General features: G+C 39.9%; 1 long non-coding RNA gene across 1 annotated transcript; it reads right to left on the bottom strand.

The window, feature by feature from the left end:
- Nucleotides 1-1,762: 1,762 nt before the first annotated feature.
- On the bottom strand, nucleotides 1,763-7,655 carry LOC116232774 (uncharacterized). The gene is made up of 4 exons (XR_016467583.1): nucleotides 7,485-7,655; nucleotides 4,469-4,605; nucleotides 2,494-2,609; nucleotides 1,763-1,852 (listed from the first exon to the last, which is right to left on the bottom strand). It is a non-coding gene; the product is annotated as an uncharacterized LOC116232774 (long non-coding RNA).
- Between the last annotated feature and the right edge of the window lie 4,710 nt (nucleotides 7,656-12,365).

Consider the following 12,365-nt stretch of genomic DNA (forward strand, 5'->3'; position numbering starts at 1 on the left):
AAATAGACAGCTCAGCAATGATTAAAAAGCCAGCAAAATTTAAAAAAAAAAAGAAAAAGGCCAGTGCCTTGAGGGGCAGATACAGTGGCACTGGGGTGAATGAGATTGTGGAGCTGCATGGTTGTTGCTGGAGGCACAGGTGCTACGCAGGGTAGTGCTTCTGGGTAACATGCATTAGCAAGGTACCCAACAATTGTCACTGAAAAAATAATCAATAAGCAGCTGAAATGCTTTTTGTGTCGTTGTTTTCTTTCCACTGCAGGTCACTGACCATGTAACAGCACGCAGCCCCACAGGTGCTGGTAAAGCCAAACTGGGTCAGGCAGCACTTTCACAGGCACCTTGCTGATGCAGTGTTGTACGAAATGCAGGCTATTGAATGGGACAGAGAAGTTGTGGGCTTACAACTTTTATGATACTAAATAGTAGAATTTTATTTTCTAAATACTAGAAAAAACAAAGGCACTGCATCTTGACAGCTTACATATATCAGCACCCAAAAATAACTTGAAAGCGCTGCCGTTGTCTCTCAGGATATGTGGGTATAAAACACTGATTTTAGAAATACAGCCAAACAGGGTAATGTAACAGGCCACAGCCACTGATAAAAGCTAACAGACACTTTACAATCCAGAAAATAAAACTGTTTTCACTGTATTTCTCATGGAAGGCAAAATGACACCACTCACAAGTTAGTGTCTCTTAATCGTAAAGCAGCAGTTAGTGACAAACTATTTGAAATAATAATTTAAGCACTACATGCTTGGATATGAAAATAGAAGTCACATCAAGAATCTTCATGTTACTTTGATGTTTTCCAGCAATCTGTGCGCGGTGGTGGTGCACTTTATTTCACTTGGGCCTTGGGTTGTTTTCTTCTGCTGCAAAGGAAATTGGCTTGGGAATTCTCCTACATAATGCATTATAAAATATGCTCCTGGGGTTTACTTGAGAGGAAGAGGAGAGTAGTGCCAGGCTGAGGGCACAGCCAGCCAATCCATATCTGAGACAGCTGCTGAATTTGCAATGGGTTGTTCTTGCAGGCATGGGTGGGAATAGCTCTACAAATGGCTCCTCTCCCTGCATCCACCTTGGAGAGAAGTCTCTATATTTCTAGAGAGATTGTCTGTACAAAAAACAGGGCTCAGCCTCTGTGCTTCAGGAGGCTTGGAGGAGTACCTGAGGCTGTGGCAGCGTCTGTGCCCTCACACAGTGTCTGCGGTGTCCTCAGGCTGTCTGGGGGTGCTTCAGGGTGCCAATGAGAAACTTTGCATTTCCAGACAAGCAGTGATTTTTCAAATTCAGAGTTCCAACATCTTCTATTAGTATGATTGCCTCTCGAGAGGAGTTACAGAATGCCAGCTTCTATTTCTGCCCGTGCTTCTCTGGGAGAAGTAGTCTGAATCAGGACAAAGTATGAAAATGTCCTCCCTCCTGATGAAAACCACATACTGATGAAGCATCAAACTCTGCATGTAACACTTAGCAAGAATGCTTTGTAATGTTTTATCACCACTGAATCAATTTTCTATATCGGAATCCCATTTTCTAGTGTTCTTTTTGTAAGTTTTTATCTTTTTATTCCAACATACAAGTTTTTAAGGAGACTTTTTAAAAAATAATAGAAAAATAAAGTTTATACAAAAGAAAAATATGATACTTTTAAGAAGTTTTTTTAATATGCTGCATTAGGACCAAAGATGTAATGTCTTGTTTTCTTGCTTTAAAGAAATAGGGTATTGATCACCACTTCCACACTATCTCATTACAAGTAAAAGCTGCTGATCTCCATCCTTCATTGGGACTGGCCAAAGCATCACTGTACCAGGTGGGCTTCACAAGTCACTGAGGCCTGTCCATAGAAAACCAAACCAAACATCAGAACCAGATATCACTTCAGGGACAGATCTATAACCTCTGCTCAATTTTGATTCATTTTCCATTCAAAGCAATAGCTAAACAAGGACACAGTAAAGAAAAAAAGAAACAACTACATTATATTTTGGCTCAGATTTAGGAAAAAATACAATGATGAGACATGATTAGATAACTGCCTTTTATGTGAGTAAGTGTGTAGGCAGGCAGTGAGACTTTTAAATGAAAACACTTTTTGTTATGCATTACTTTAATTATGTGGAGAAGTTGAAATCATGACACTTCCATGATAGGATTTACTTTCTGTCGCACATTCCCTCTAGTTGGGCACTGTGTGTGTATTTGCAGATCACCCATGTTACCAAAGCCAAGTGGACTGAAAATCATGGTTCATTCACATTAGCAATAGGTACTGTACGTAAACTTCTCATTCTTTTAGATGTGAAGCGAAATGAGACTGGGAGAAGAGACTGCGGAGGCAATAGGCTGTACTGCAGTTAGTGGAGAAGGAAACCCTCAGTAGCATTAGAAAAAAAAAGTTTCCTGAAGAAAAAGAGAGAACTGAGGACCTGGCTAGAGACATGTTAATTGCATCACCGAAGTTAGCAGGCAAAATACCTTCGGCAAGTTTCAGGCCTGGTGTTCCATCACCTTTGCTCTTGTCCTCCTGCATGCTTCAGCTTTGTTGCACATGGGACTGTCTGGATGCAATGTGGTCTCTCTGTATCTTTCTCCTTAAAGTAATGAATTTTCTGATTAATAAGGTGAAAAAAATTAAACACAAAACCACACCTGTAACCTATCAAATTGCTGATTTTTTTTTTCTTATGTAGCTGAACGGTACATCATTTCCAGTTGCTCTTGGAATTGAGCCAAACCATACTCCTAACCTCTCACAATCTAACTGAAAACTGTGGATTTTCAAATAACATCAATGCTATCCTTATATTTAATGATAGGGACATGTGAAATAGTTGTCTACTTTGATAGGAGGGTTGGCTTACATACCTAAGTTTCCTTTTAATCCTACATTCCTAATTCTGTTCCCCTTGAAATTAATGGGATGTTAAACTTGATTTCAATCAGAGTATAAAACAAGGCTAACGTTGCATGATTTTGATAACCAGAGATCCTATGGATCTATTGCCCCATTTTAGGCTGCTTTGTACTGATGCAATCAATTGAATATAAGGAGTAATGTCGTTGTTTTAATGAACTATCAAGCAATATATCCATAGATACAGATGGTACCTTTGCATTGTAAAGTTACTCAACTATGAAAGCACTATTTGTACAATAAGAAACTCTTGACTTTTATACGGTTTAATGGTTTATACTGTTGATCAAAGATTGTTTGTATATTGAGCGAGAAAAATGAGGTGTATATTATTCTTTTTGTTTGTTTTTAATTTGTTGAGAACTTTTGTTGTGATATACTGTTGTATTTGGGGGGAAGAAAAATCAGTGGCTAGCTTGCAGCGTTTGTAGCCAGAGAAGAAATCACACTAGGGATTTTTTTTGGTGGACTTAGATTTTTGTAAGAGCAGTCACCTAGGGGATTTATCCAGTGCTTAGTGAAGCTAATAACAGAACCTTTTGCTCTCTTCAGTAATCTTTGGCTCTCTCTACTGATAGTGCAGGAGTTCATAACGTGAGTAAAAATCCAGCTAACAATTACGACCGTTGGAATTGTAATACAAAAGACATGGTGCTGCTTATCAGGGCATTAAGAAAAGCTGCTCTTTCAAAATACATGGCAGGTTCTCACTTCAGTTTTATGGCAAAAGCAGAAGGACAGTCAAAGCAAGCCCTCAGATTCTCATCCACGTGGCATTTGGCATATAAAGCTATACTAATGAACATCTCTGAATTTCATAATCATGAGTTATGCAACAGCAACACAGCACAACTCCATGGAAAGGAAAGTCAAAAGTTTCAATCAGAGTCACACACATGAAAAAGTTATATTATTGTACTATTCTAGCAAAAAGGATAAATTCTGTTATCAAAGCAAATGAAATAAAGCCTCAAGGTTCCCCAAGTACTGGTATTTAATTATCCAAGTGGTGGAACAGGCAGTAGACAAAAATAAAAAGAATTGCAGGATCTGTGATATAGCGCAGCAAAATACATTGGGTGTACAGTACAGTAGAGAGGATCTAGAATTGACAGTGCACACTCAGCCTGGATAAGTCCCTGATATCATCATTAGTAAACTAAATCCTTTTTTCTCTCAAGAGATTAATTTTGTACAGAGGAAAAAAAAAAAAACAAACAAAAAAACAAAAAAAAACACTACAGCACCTTTCTCATTTTCATCTTTCCATCCAGTCCCTTCCAACACATAGGCTGCATGTTTTACCAGCTCAACTTACTTTATGCAGAACTTATGTAGTCTTAATATTACTGGTTCTCAGAAATGTCTAATGTGTATTAATGCATGATATTTTTATTTTAATAAAAGTAATTAAGTAAATCTGCTGCTTGGAGGCTTTTTTTTTTTTTTTCTTTTTCAGTGCTCTATTAAGATTCTGCATAAATTAGTATTACTATTTTTAACTTGAAAAGGAAACTGAGATAGATGTCCATTCACCTCCTCTGTGAAGATTCAAAAGTCTTCTTCACTGGGCAGGAATACTCTTCTCTATACTTCACAGATAGAAAAACAAAGGCACAGCATTACCCAAAGAGGTGGAGACACTGGTGGGGAAAAATCCCCCTGCTGAAGCACTAGAAGAGAGGAAATTAAAAATCAAGAATGAGGTGGGTATAGAAATGTATGGATGTTTGAGAAGAATAAACATTTAGAAATTCCACTGACCTCAATTCAAAAGCCTGAAGCATAAAAAGTGACAAAAGGAGCAAAAGGGTAAGACAGCCAAAAAAACACAGCTGTTGTGTTTCCCTACTTATTCCCTAATTAGTAGTATTTTCTAATTCCCTTATCTCCCTGGTTAAGGTAAGACAGAAAACTGCTATCTAAGGAGAGGAAGGCAAGTCTCTGTCACATCCTTCCATCATTATTCTCATCAGCACTGATCAAAGATCACATTTCACTATTCCCAAACTCAAGCAGGGAAAGAGCAAAGTGAGCCTTTAGGGATCTCATCCAAACTTGCAACAATTACACCAAATCCTGTAAGAAATTTCCAGGACAGCCAATAAGAGCCATGGCTACAGAGTCTCTACCACAGCGTCTATGACAGACTTATGCGTGCACTGTGCTGTGAAGATGGCAGAGCTCATCCAAGGCCACCTCCTGCTCAGGGCTGTGTGGCTGGGCTCCCTATTTCATACAGGTAGCAGCCACATTGCTCAAACCAGGATGTTAGCTTTAGAGAGCGTTTTTTCCATGTGGCATCAAAGCAGGTGCTTACTAATCCATCTGCACAGTTTCTCTGAAGTTGCACAGCACATGTTGGCACCCACTTGAGGTAGACCCACGGCAGACCCCGAGGAGAGGTGCTACTGGGCCAGCAGGCACCAAGAGACGTGTCCTGCACAGGATGTTTTGTGAGGTGTACAGAACTCCACTCTGTGAGTTGAGGTGGCTCACTAGGAGCCTAACTGAAGGTGCATACACCGAGACTGCAAATTCAAAATGGAGGACATTGCTGCTCTTTAATTGAAAGAGGAAATGAAGTTAGAGATCGGGTGGTGCTTTAAATTGTTTGTTGGGAACTGAAATCTCTCAAATAAGTACTATATGTGAGGTGTTTCACATCAGAGCTTTTATTTCAGAAAGCCTTTTGCTTTAAAACCTCTTTTCTTTCTGAAGAGAGAAGTATCATTTAATGCACATGTTAACACCAGAGACCGTTGTCCTGTGAAACTGAACCAGCTCAGAAATAGCAGTGTTTGTCTTCTGTCTCCAGTACTGTGTGGGCTGATTTACACTTTACATTTCTTTCTCATTTCTTCCTTTTGGGCATAGATGTATGGATTTGTATGGGAACTGTTGAGTCATGGCCTGAACCACTGATGGAGAACCAGGGAAAGGACCCAGTCAGCCCTGGGAGCACAGGTGAAGGCAATTCAGCTGTGTGATAGGAAGGGGCGGAGCCTGGTTTCACCTCTCTTAGACTCCATTTAAGGGCTGACTGTGACATGTGAGGGTCTGTGGTTGGTGATCTGTTCTTTGTGAAGTCTTTCCTGAGAGCCTAGATCTTTGGAGACAGGTGAGCATTTTTCCTTTGTAACACCATTCCATCTGCTCTAGTTCCTTTACTGCTACGCTCCTCTATCACCATTCCACTCTGTGAATTTTTCCAATTGTAACAAGATTATGTAAGACTTCAGTGACTCCTGTTCTTCTTAGGTGTGAGCTATGATGACAGTGGAGATAGCTGTTTGTAAGGCAAGAATAGCCTTTATTTAGCTGTGCTTCTACTGGCGCTCTTAACCAGTGTACAGTTAATAGGGATCATAGCTGGCTGTATTACTTTCTGCCTAATTGCTAAATCATCAAAAGCAGATAACTTGTGTGTGTTTTGTGGTGGTGGATAATAAACACAACAACCTCTGCTGCTGCCAGTGAAGACCAAGCTGTACTAGGCCCAGCTTCTCTGGGTAGGCCAGAAATGCCAGAGGGACAGCTCTTCAGCTCTTTTAGGGGTGCCAAGTCCTCCAGGGCCAGACCACACTGTTCTCTACGGACAGCCCGTTGGGGAGATGCAAAAAAACATGTGCAGCCGTTGAGGCTGGCGACGAAGCTAAGCCTGCAAAGTTCTGCGTGGGTCCTGTTGTTGGAAGGTGTGGAAGAAAAGCTAGCAGTGCCCTCTTTTGGAAGAGATTAAAATGTGCACAAATACATAGCTTTAAAATAGGCTTCCAGCAAGCAAAGCAGAAAAAATAGCTCACACAGGCAATTTATTTTCCAGCCTATTTGAAGTACAGGTTCATGCTACATTTAATCCACTGTAAGTACGGGCTGTTGCTGCAAAGGATCACTGTGCTCATCCGATAGATAATTAATCCTTCTCTCTGATGGTATGGTTTAAGCAGATCTACAGTGCAATTGCATGCATGAGAGATCTGACATCTGATGTGGCAGTGTGTATGATAAGGACATGACCGTGGTGACAAGCGGGTACGTCCTCCTGCCCTCAGAAGCTCTTGCAAAGTATATTCGTTATAACTTGTATAACATATTCCTGCGAAGCATACCATTTCTGTAACACTCAGTTATTTGTTTTCTTCATGTCATGCAGGATAACACTATGAGTTAAAATAATGCAGAAGGGCTGTGTTAGAACAAAGGGAATTAATTTCATTCTTGGTTTATGATTTTTATTTAGACTGCTGGTGGCAAGTAGGCTTTGTCCAGACTTTTCTTTTTTGTATGAGGAGTTTCCAACATACATGCAACCTTTTGCAGAGTAAATAAGAATATTTTCAGTGAATGTCAGCTTTAGGAAAGTTGTGGTCTTGTGGAATGTGAACAAAAAAAAAAATGCCATGTACATCTAAAAAATGGTTACACTGGCTTCTATCTTGTTAACACAGAATTATTTCTGTTACTTGATTCTGGTTCAGAATGCAGTGGGGATTTGCCTAAGAAATCTGGATGCTGTGTTTAGCTGTAAATAAGGATGCCAGAGTATGCTTACCTCACGGAGTTATCTCTAGATCTGTGACAGGGGGCACGGGCCCGAAGGGGGGGGGAACACAGGAGAGGAGAAGGGGAAAAAAAGTGTTAACCGTTGGTGCCTATCCGGCCTGGCCCCGGGAGTACTGAGTGACTCGCGGCCGGCGCCTCGGGAGAGCCGGGAAATCGGGGGGTGAGGAGTAGGCGGACAGTAGATGGGTCTTAAAAAAAAAAAAAAAAAAAAAAAAAAAGCTACGATCTGAGGAGGGACGGTAATTTACTGAAGTAGACTGCAGGAGAACCACGTGCTTTTCTCCGTAGCGAGAGGGAGGCGGGCTGAAGCCTCGCCGAGAGCTCCATCTTTCCTCCTCTGCGGAATGCCGCTCCTCCCCTGCCCTCTGAGAACCAAAATGCCTAAAAAAGGCAGTCCACAGAACCGGACCATTAACTCTTTAACTGCTTCACATGATGTTATCATGTAGAATATCGACAACAAAAATCACAAAACCATGACAAGTTGTAAGGCAGTGAGGCTCTGCGTTTATCTGAGACATGTGAAGACAATAAAACTAATTCCCATCACACATCAGCTCAGCAGGCAAGCAAAAGCTACAGACTGCCTTTGTGCCCAAATTGAGTTATTTGGGACCTTTTATATTTGCAGAGAGCAACAGGCATGTCTCTGCAACATGTTAGATAAGGGATAAATAGCATCATGAGTCTGTTCATCTGTGTTCCTCCTGAATGTTGCACTGCTTTTTCCCCAGTTTTATATCTCTTGTGTACGGCAAAACCATGCCAGTTAACAATTTTTGGAAGAGCAAGTGGGCTGATACTCCTGCTGAGGATCTCTTATTGTGGTACTGGGGCACTGTCCCATCATAGGCAGTGGCAAGGTCAAGCAATAAGCATTTGAAATCAGTACAAAAGTACAGGTAGACAGCAAGCAATTCTTGGGAGGAGCAGTGATCTATATGTAATTAGGCAACAGATACTAGAGGTAACACTGATCCTAAATTCATGTTTGTAAGCATCCTTGTCTGTTTACTAATTACATAGGCTTTTCTGCTGCTTCCTTTCAATAGAAGATGGTTTAAACTAATAGAGCACTTCTCCCAAGGTGACAGTGGTCACTGGGAAGCTTAACATCATTAAGAAGCAGGAGATGAATTCTGTGAGGAGATCAGTTCTGTGATTCTGTATGAGCCCACTGGCAGCTCAGAGGGCTTACACCAAGATGGTTTTTGAGGAAGCCAGTGTCAAGATACTGGAAAGTAGAAGTGGTACATTCAGATAACTGGAAGTAATCCTGCAGAGATGACACTGGCTGTTCACAGTGTGCAACAAAAACTTAGCTTCACTACATCTCTGGGAGATAGGTAAACACATCACACAAAGGTAGGAAACTGAGACAAAGAAATACAATCTGGGCTGGTGTGGGATGCCTGAAGGGAGGGAGCAGGTAGGCTTTGATGTGGCTGTACAAGTGTTGACAGGACAGAAGAAGAGCATCATCCTTATAGGAGGAGGAAGGATGACTGAGAAAGGGTCTATGTCAAAGGCTCTTTGGCTCTGACTTCCTCAACAATGAGGAAGAAGGAATTGTTGCTTTGGTGAAAAGTACTGTGCTTTGGTTTGTTTTTTATATTTTTGCATCAAAATTTGCTGATTGGTTGAGTGATATTCAGTAGTCCACTGGACTTCTCTTCTTCATTGGAGGAGGATGGAAAACTATCTGTTAACTACCTGTTAATTTTGCATGTGTAAGACCCCCTGTGTGAGACTTTTGCAGAGATTCTGGTTGTGTTGTCTTTGGGTCTTTCTCCTTGCAAAGAGGTTTGTTCAGCAGGTGGAAAAGAGCTCAGGAATGTATATGCTCTTGAAGGATGCAATTTCCTATTTTGCAAGCCTATAAGCTGCTTGCATTGAGAAGGTATTACTTCACAAAGGTTTAACGAGTTCATAAATGACAGTTCATCCTGAGTTACTGAGCATTAAGGTTATCATTCAAAATATTCACACAAATTTTATTACTTGAAAGATTGTTAATAATTAACATTATTTCAAACTATTTTAATAAACACAACTCAAACTTATACTCTCTCACACAAAGAATCACAAAAAAGAAATTGCATAGAGGCTATCAGAAAATGAAATATTAGGTTCCTTACAAACTGAATTACCCCAGCTGTCTATATATGCCCTCTTTCTTACATGCTTTCCTTGAGCTCCCAGTACTAGCTTTCCACTATTAGCTGCTGGAGGAAGAATGGTGCTTTGCTATACGGACTTTTGATCAGATGACACAGACAGAATTTTCATAACACTGATGGAAAATAGAGGGCAAGCCTGGCTCCAGTCACCCTTGGTGGTTCTGATGGTTTAATTGCATTCACCGAGCAGAAGTTACTCTCTGTGGCTCGGACTGTTTTAGCTCTTCAGGGAATACAAAGCAATGGGATCCAGCTGAAGCTCACATCCACTGAACTAGCAGTGCATTATATCAGTTTATGACCTTATGACTTTTTTGTTATATTAACTACAGTTTTTATCTTGAAATGTGTAATAAGAATACTCTTCATATTGAAGACATAAATATATGGACAGTGACTGCTTTCCTACAGATGGTGAGAAATTAGGGCTGAATAAATTTGCAGTCATAATTCATAATAAATGTTAAGAAAAAGAGGGAAAATCATACGATTTATATGGTACAAATGCCTTACTTCCAACATTGTATTACTATACAATAAAAATTTTAATACAGGTTGGGGCAAAAAGCTGTGAATTTGTTTTTCACTGGGGAAATTCACTGTGTTCTTCATTTTGAGGTAGTTTGTATCGTTAGAAAATTCTCATTTTTGTGTGTTCCTCCATCTCAATATAAAGTGTCTTAGGAATGCTATGTTTTTCTGTCATGTTACTCTGGGTATTCTTTATGAGGAAGATGCATTCCTCTGTACACAGACCAAGGATAGGCAAATGAAGCATCAACCAACCAATAGACAGGTAGGGATTGAGATGAAGTCTAATAGTTGCTATTGGTTTCTTCTCAAAGCAAACTGATGTCTTAGCTGTTAACATATTTCTAAATGTGTAAATGCTCCAAAATCATAGTACCAAGGTAACCTGTTTTACAAGCCCACTTTTATAAGTATAAAGTTTGCTAGTACTACAGTGGCCTAGCTTAACGAAAGTTCAAAAAATTAGGCATATCAAGATTGCAGGCAGAATAATTATCTACTTTAGATGAATATGAAAATATAACCTATCATGTATGATGGAAACTGCTGTCTAGTGTTTCTGTGAAAGTTTACATGGTAGACAAAAAATTGGTCTGAGTTTTCTAAAGAGAACAGCTAGTTTCTTAAAACAGCAAAAAGCTTTGAAAATATGATTTGTGCTGTTACTGCAGAGCTCTTGTGTTCAAACAAACAAAAGATGCTGTAATGCAGGTTGTTTAGTACTTGGCTCTTTACCCTAAATACTGTAGTTTTGTGTGGGATTTCATGAAAAGAACGTTCTGTTTAACTTGCCAATGGCAAAGTTGGTGTTGGATTTTTTCTGTCTCGTGATAAGGTAGGCTGTATTATGCTAAGCAGAACAGAATCACAGAATAGTTGAGGTTGGAAGGACCTCTGATTGTCATGAGGGGCATCTAGAGCAGGCTGCCCAGAATATCAGTGTGATGTTGACTGTAGAGTTACTCACAGATCTTTTTCAATAGACTCAATTCCCTAGGTTTCAAAGCTATGTTTCTTGTAGTCAAGGGGAAACTGGTGGATTTTAACATTTGATCCATAGTGGTGGTTGCTGGTTGTGTGCAACATGGCACTTGAACTCGGCTTCCTCCTGAATCTCCAGGCACCCTAGCAGCACAAGTTCATCACAGAGGCATTAGCATAGCAAAAGACAGACAGTGCACTCACAAAGTGGAGCTGGTAACTTTGTCTCTGAAAACCTGGCAGCAAACTGGACTCGCAGCAAACCACTTCAATGCACCATGCAAAAAAAAAAAAGCCATCAAAAACCTTGCCTTCATAATCATCAACACAGTTAGCATTTTAAAAAAAAAAAAAAAAAAAAGCTTTTCATCTTCAAAGTCTTTTACAAATATTCACTAATTAACCTTCCATGTCTCAGTATTAGAGAGATCATGGGAAGGGCCTCAGGTAAAACATTAGTAAAGTTTCTAAACATTCCTGTAAGATGTCAATTGAAGCATAGATTCTTTTCTTTTTTTAATCACCGCTGAATGCAAAGCACTTCTATGAATACTTCAAATAGCATTAATAATGCTGTCAGAATCTGCCTGGGTACACAATCTGTGTAAGAACTTGCATATCATTTATAGTTCTCCAAAGTCTTTAAAACATGACTAATGGCACATCTGCCTTCTCTGCTAGAGCAAATTTTTCTACAAAGACATGCATAGTGTTTAACTTCTTAAAGTAGTTCCACAGAAGCTCTATGAAGCTGTTCCTGGTGTAAGTAATATAAGCATGCAATATTTGCATGAGCAAATATTTGCATGAGCTGTAATGAGCTCTCAGTTGCTTGTTTTTGTTTTTGTTTTTTTTGCTGGTTACCCATTTGTTTCTCAAAGGATACAGTGATGGGGAGGCGAGTATGTGGTTCATCTGGAGGCCCAAGCTAGCATTTGCTCCAAGAAGTCTCACTGCAGCAGGTGTTGCTGCCAGCTAGTGACAAGAGCATCAATCACTTGTGTATGTTATAAAAGCTGAGTTTAACTCACTTGCTGATTATTGTAATTCACAAGGTATAACTAGTAAAATTAATGACAGTTTTGCATACGTTTCCTCTTAGACTTACAGATGTCAAAAACACTGTATAGCGTGATGTGAATGCCTTTGTGTAATTTCAGAGAGAGGAACAGATTTCA

The sequence above is a fragment of the Phasianus colchicus genome, chromosome 6 (genome assembly GCF_987193195.1).
Source record: "Phasianus colchicus chromosome 6, bPhaCol1.hap1.1, whole genome shotgun sequence".
Classification (NCBI taxonomy): Eukaryota; Metazoa; Chordata; class Aves; order Galliformes; family Phasianidae; genus Phasianus; species Phasianus colchicus.